This window comes from Herpailurus yagouaroundi, unplaced genomic scaffold, assembly GCF_014898765.1.
Source record: "Herpailurus yagouaroundi ecotype Mexico unplaced genomic scaffold, PumYag 160, whole genome shotgun sequence".
NCBI classification, from domain to species: domain Eukaryota; kingdom Metazoa; phylum Chordata; class Mammalia; order Carnivora; family Felidae; genus Herpailurus; species Herpailurus yagouaroundi.
This window is the reverse complement of record NW_024412401.1, coordinates 45,338,153-45,344,924: the sequence shown is the minus strand read 5'-3', so window position 1 is coordinate 45,344,924 and position 6,772 is coordinate 45,338,153.

The window sequence follows — 6,772 nt, the reverse complement described above, 5'->3', positions numbered from 1 at the left end:
ACAAAAATGAAAATACAACAATCCAAATGCTTTGGGACGCAGCAAAGGCAGTCCTGAGAGGAAAATACATTGTAATCCAGGCCTATCTCAAGAAACAAGAAAAATCCCAAATACATAATCTAACAGCACACCTAAAGGAAATAGAAGCAGAACAGCAAAGGCAGCCTAAACCCAGCAGAAGAAGAGAAATAATAAAGATCAGAGCAGAAATAAACAATATAGAATCTAAAAAAACTGGAGAGCAGATAAGCGAAACCAAGAGTTGGTTTTTTGAAAAAATAAACAAAATTAACAAACCCCTAGCCAGGCTTCTCAAAAAGAAAAGGGAGATGACCCAAATAGATAAAATCATGAATGAAAATGGAATTATTACAACCAATCCCTCAGAGATACAAACAATTATCAGGGAATACTATGAAAAATCATATGCCAACAAATTGGACAACCTGGAAGAAATGGACAAATTCCTAAACACCCACACTCTTCCAAAACTCAATCAGGAGGAAATAGAAAGCTTGAACAGACCCATAACCAGCGAAGAAATTGAATCGGTTATCAAAAATCTCCCAACAAATAAGAGTCCAGGACCAGATGGCTTCCCAGGGGAGTTCTACCAGACGTTTAAAGCAGAGATAATACCTATCCTTCTCAAGCTATTCCAAGAAATAGAAGGGGAATGAAAACTTCCAGACTCATTCTATGAAGCCAGTATTACTTTGATTCCTAAACCAGACAGAGACCCAGTAAAAAAAAGAGAACTACAGGCCAATATCCCTGATGAATATGGATGCAAAAATTCTCAATAAGATACTAGCAAATCGAATTCAACGGCATATAAAAAGAATTATTCACCATAATCAAGTGGGATTCATTCCTGGGATGCAGGGATGGTTCAACATTCGCAAATCAATCAACGTGATACATCACATTAGCAAAAAAAAAAAAAGAGAAGAACCATATGATCCTGTCAATCGATGCAGAAAAGGCCTTTGACAAAATCCAGCACCCTTTCTTAATAAAAACCCTTGAGAAAGTCGGGATAGAAGGAACATACTTAAAGATCATAAAAGCCATTTATGAAAAGCCCACAGCTAACATCATCCTCAATGGGGAAAAACTGAGAGCTTTTTCCCTGAGATCAGGAACACGACAGGGATGCCCACTCTCACCGCTGTTGTTTAACATAGTGCTGGAAGTTCTAGCATCAGCAATCAGACAACAAAAGGAAATCAAAGGCATCAAAATTGGCAAAGATGAAGTCAAGCTTTCGCTTTTTGCAGATGACATGATATTATACATGGAAAATCCGATAGACTCCACCAAAAGTCTGCTAGAACTGATACATGAATTCAGCAAAGTTGCAGGATACAAAATCAATGTACAGAAATCAGTTGCATTCTTATACACTAACAATGAAGCAACAGAAAGACAAATAAAGAAACTGATCCCATTCACAATTGCACCAAGAAGCATAAAATACCTAGGAATAAATCTAACCAAAGATGTAAAAGATCTGTATGCTGAAAACTATAGAAAACTTATGAAGGTAATTGAAGAAGATTTAAATAAATGGAAAGGCATTCCCTGCTCATGGATTGGAAGAATAAATAGTATCAAAATGTCAATACTACCCAAAGCTATCTACACATTCAATGCAATCCCAATCAAAATTGCACCAGCATTCTTTTCGAAACTAGAACAAGCAATCCTAAAATTCATATGGAACCAAAAAAGGCCCCGAATAGCCCAAGTAATTTTGAAGAAGAAGACCAAAGCAGGAGGCATCACAATCCCAGAATTTAGCCTCTACTACAAAGCTGTCATCATCAAGACAGCATGGTATTGGCACAAAAACAGATACATAGACCAATGGAATAGAATAGAAACCCCAGAACTAGACCCACAAACGTATGGCCAACTCATCTTTGACAAAGCAGGAAAGAACATCCAATGGAAAAAAGACAGTCTCTTTAACAAATGGTGCTGGGAGAACTGGACAGCAACATGTAGAAGGTTGAAACTAGACCACTTTCTCACACCATTCACAAAAATAAACTCAAAATGGATCAAGGACCTGAATGGGAGACAGGAAACCATCAAAACCTTAGAGGAGAAAGCAGGAAAAGACCTCTCTGACCCCAGCTGTAGCAATCTCTTACTCGACACATCCCCAAAGGCAAGGGAATTAAAAGCAAAAATGAATTACTGGGACCTTATGAAGATAAAAAGCTTCTGCACAGCAAAGGAAACAACCAACAAAACTAAAAGGCAACCAACGGAATGGGAAAAGATATTTGCAAATGACATATCGGACAAAGGGCTAGTATCCAAAATCTATAAAGAGCTCACCAAACTCCACCCCCGAAAAACAAATAACCCAGTGAAGAAATGGGCAGAAAACATGAATAGACACTTCTCTAAAGAAGACATCCGGATGGCCAACAGGCACATGAAAAGATGTTCAGCGTCGCTCCTCATCAGGAAATACAAATCAAAACCACACTCAGATATCACCTCACGCCAGTCAGAGTGGCCAAAATGAACAAATCAGGAGACTATAGATGCTGGAGAGGATGTGGAGAAACGGGAACCCTCTTGCACTGTTGGTGGGAATGCAAATTGGTGCAGCCGCTCTGGAAAGCAGTGTGGAGTTTCCTCATAAAATTAAAAATAGACCTACCCTATGACCCAGCAGTAGCACTGCTAGGAATTTATCCAAGGGATACAGGAGTACTGATGCATAGGGGCACTTGTACCCCAATGTTTCTAGCAGCACTCTCAACAATAGCCAAATTATGGAAAGAGCCTAAATGTCCATCAACTGATGAATGGATAAAGAAATTGTTATATACACAATGGAATACTACGTGACAATGAGAAAAAATGAAATATAGCCTTTTGTAGCAACGTGGATGGAACTGGAGAGTGTGATGCTAAGTGAAATAAGCCATACAGAGAAAGACAGATACCATATGGTTTCACTCTTATGTGGATCCTGAGAAACTTAACAGAAACCCATGGGGGAGGGGAAGGAAAAAAAAAAAAGAGGTTAGAGTGGGAGAGAGCCAAAGCAGAAGAGACTCTCAAAAACTGAGAACAAACTGAGGGTTGATGGGGGGTGGGAGGGAGGGGAGGTTGGGTGATGGGTATTGAGGAGGGCACCTTTTGGGATGAGCACTGGGTGTTGTATAGAAACCAATTTGACAATAAATTTCATATATTAAAAAAAAAAACAACAACAAGACCCATCTATTTGCTGCCAGCAAGAGACTCATTTTAGACTGAAAGACACCAGTAGATTGAAAGTGAGGAGATAAAGAAATATTTACCATGCAAATGGATATCAGAAGAAAGCCAGAGTAGCAATACTTATATCAGGCAAACTAGATTTTAAACTAAAAGCTGTAACAAGAGATGAAGAAGGGCATTCATTACATCATACTAAGGGGGTCTATCCAACAAGAACATCTAATAATTGTACATATTTATGCTCCTAACTCAGAACACCCAAATATATAAAACAATAACAAACAGAAAGGAAATCATTGATAATAATACGATAATAGTAGGGGACTTTAACACCTCACTTATAGCAAAGGATAGATTACGTAAGCAGAAAATCAACAAGGAAACAATGGCTTTGAATGACACACTATACCAGATGGACTTAACAGGTATATTTGCAACATTTCATCCAAAAGCAGCAGAATATGCATTTTTTTTCAAATGCACATGGAACATTCTCAGATTAGATCACATACTGGGTCAGAAATCAGCCCTCAACAAGTACAAAAAAATTGAAGTCATACCGTGCAAATTTTCTGATCACAACACTATGAAATTTGAAGTCAATCAGAAGAAGAAATTCGGAAAGATCACAAATTCATGGAGGCTAAAGAACATCCTACTAAAGAATTAATGGTCAACCAGGAAATTAAAGAAGAAATTAACAAGTACCTGGAAACAAATGAAAATGAAAACATGACCATCCAAAACCTTTGGGATGCAGCAAAAGTGGTCATAAGAGGGAAGTTTATAGCAATACAGGTCTACATCAAGAATCCAGAAAAGTGTCAAATATACAACCTAACCTTACACCTAAAGGAGCTAGAAAAAGAAAACAAATGAAGTATAAAGCCAGCAGAAGAAGGGAAATATTCCTAGTTTCCTATAGGTTTTATTGCAAATGGGTGTTGAAGTTTATCAAATACTTTTGTTTCATCTATTGAAATTTTGAAATGATTATTCTCCTTTATGTGTTAGTGGAATGATTTTCATTGGTTGGTTTTCAAATGTTAAACTAACCTATCATCACGAATAAATCCTTTGGCTCAGTGTAGTATGTTTTCTGTGTAACTCTGATTTTAATTTTCTAATTTTTCATTTAGAGTTTTGAAACATCAAAGATCATTCTTTGATTTTCCTTTCTTTTTATTTACCTCTCAAATTTTAGTATTAGTGCCACGCTTGCCTCACAAAAAGAGTCACAGACTTTTTCTTCTCCTATTCTGGTGAAGACTTCAGTGATGAGTTCATGTAAGACTGATTATTTCTTCCTTAAATGTTTGGAAGAACCCAACAGTGAAATCACTGGGGACTTGATATTTTTATTATGGGAACTTTTGATAATGCATTCCATTTCTCTAGTAGATAGGAAACTATTCAGATTTTCTTTTCTTTTGTCGGCTTTCATGTATTTTATCTTTGAAGTATTTGTCCATTTTACTCAAATTGGCATTCATCAGCTTAAAGTTGCTCATAATAGCCTTACATTAAAAAAATTGTCCTTACATTAAAAAAAGTACAGGGAGTAAAAAACACAAATAATACCTGTAAAAATTAATGAATGTTTATATATGTATATATCCATGTAGCCACTATAGATGGAGCTAGAGAGTATTATGCTAAGCGAAGTAAGTCAGAGAAATCAAATACCATATGATTTCACTATGTGGAATTTAAGAAACAAAACACAGAGAAAAAAGAGTGAGAGAGGCAAACCAAGAAACTGACTCTTAACTATAGAGAACAAACTGATGGTTAGCAGAGGGGAGGTGGCTGGGATGATGGTTAAACAGGTGATAGGGATTAAGGGGTGCACTTGTGATGAGCACCAGGTGTTCCATGGAAGTGTTGAATCACCGTATTGTACACCTGAAAATAATATTACACTGTATGTTAACTGGAATTTAAATAAATACTTAAAATATATACATTTAAAAATGTATTATGACATTTTAAAATGTATTAACGACATTTTCATCTCCCCAGTTTTCCTCAACATTACCCCAGAGATAAAAAGACTGACACTGATACTTTTTTGAGACTATTTAGCAACTAGATCTCTCAATTATTTTGTATGGGAATGTAAATTTGTATAAGCATTTGGAACATAGTTTGCCTACATATACTAAAGTTAAATATTGCTTACCCTAAGACTCAGACATATCACCTCTGCATATACACCTGAGAGAAATAAGTACATATGGCCCACAAAAGACATACTTAAGGATGTTCCTGTCACCTTTACTCATAATAGTAAAAAGTTGGAAATGACCATATATGTTCATCAACAGAAAAAATGAATAAAGTATTATTTGTGTAATGAAATATTATATAGCAATACAATACAAATCATGTCACAACATGATTGAATGTGACAGATGTCACGTTGAGCTAAAGAAGCCAGAGGTAAGAGTTATACCATGTGATTCCTTTTACTTGAACTTTAATCATAGACAAAACTAATCTTCTGGTAATATGTATCACAAGAGTAGTTACCTCCAAGAGGATAATGGCTCAGAAGGGAAAAGAGGGAGCCTTCTAACTTGGAGGAGATATTATATATCTTGATTAGTGGGGTGTTACACAGGTGTAAACATGAAAAATTCATTGAGTTGTGCACTTCAGATTTATGTGCTGCGTTGACTTATGCCATAACCCAGTACATTTTTGGAAACTGGCTGGTAGCTCTATGCTTATAGATGGAGCTGTCGACTTTGAGTTCCACTGAAGCGTGATCTGGCTTGGAAATGCGTTTTGAGGAGGGGTCTCCAATGCCAGTAGGAGAAGAAAATTATTCTAATATTCTATATTCAGATAGAGGTCTAGAAGAAAAATCTGGATAAAGGGCTGTGGGTCTCAGCATTCAACATTTGGTGTGCATGTATAGTCATATATTTTCCTTGCTTTTCACATGATTCACTAATAATATAATTCTAGCTATTTGTGGCAAACCCCATTCCCAAGCTTCTCCAGAAAGTAAACCTCCCAGTTTCTAGCTGGGATAAGACAGGGATAGCATTCCCACAGGGTAGAGTGTAAAGAGTAATCTAAGGGACCTAGGTTTTCCTGAAATAACTGTCACCTCTTAGACTACCCTTTCACTCCTGGGTCCCATGGTACCAAGGGCTTCCAGTTTGTGGGCCTTTTTGAGGATTCTTTGGTGTGACAAGATTGATTCTTATATTTCACCTACTTCCAGTTTAAAATTCCACTTTTCCATATCTGTTCACTCATTTAATGCCACATGGAGATAAAGAAAAATTGCAGCATATGGAGCTAAACATGCAAAGAAGACCTTATTCAATACTATTGGCAGGTGAAGATATGGAGAAAAAAGAACTCTTGTTCACAGTTGGAGGAATTCTAAGTCGGTGCAGGCATTATAGGAAACAGTATGGAGGTACCTCAAAAAATTAAAAATAGAACTACCATACAGTCCAACAATTCCACATCTGGTAATATACTTGAAGTAAATAAAACACTATGT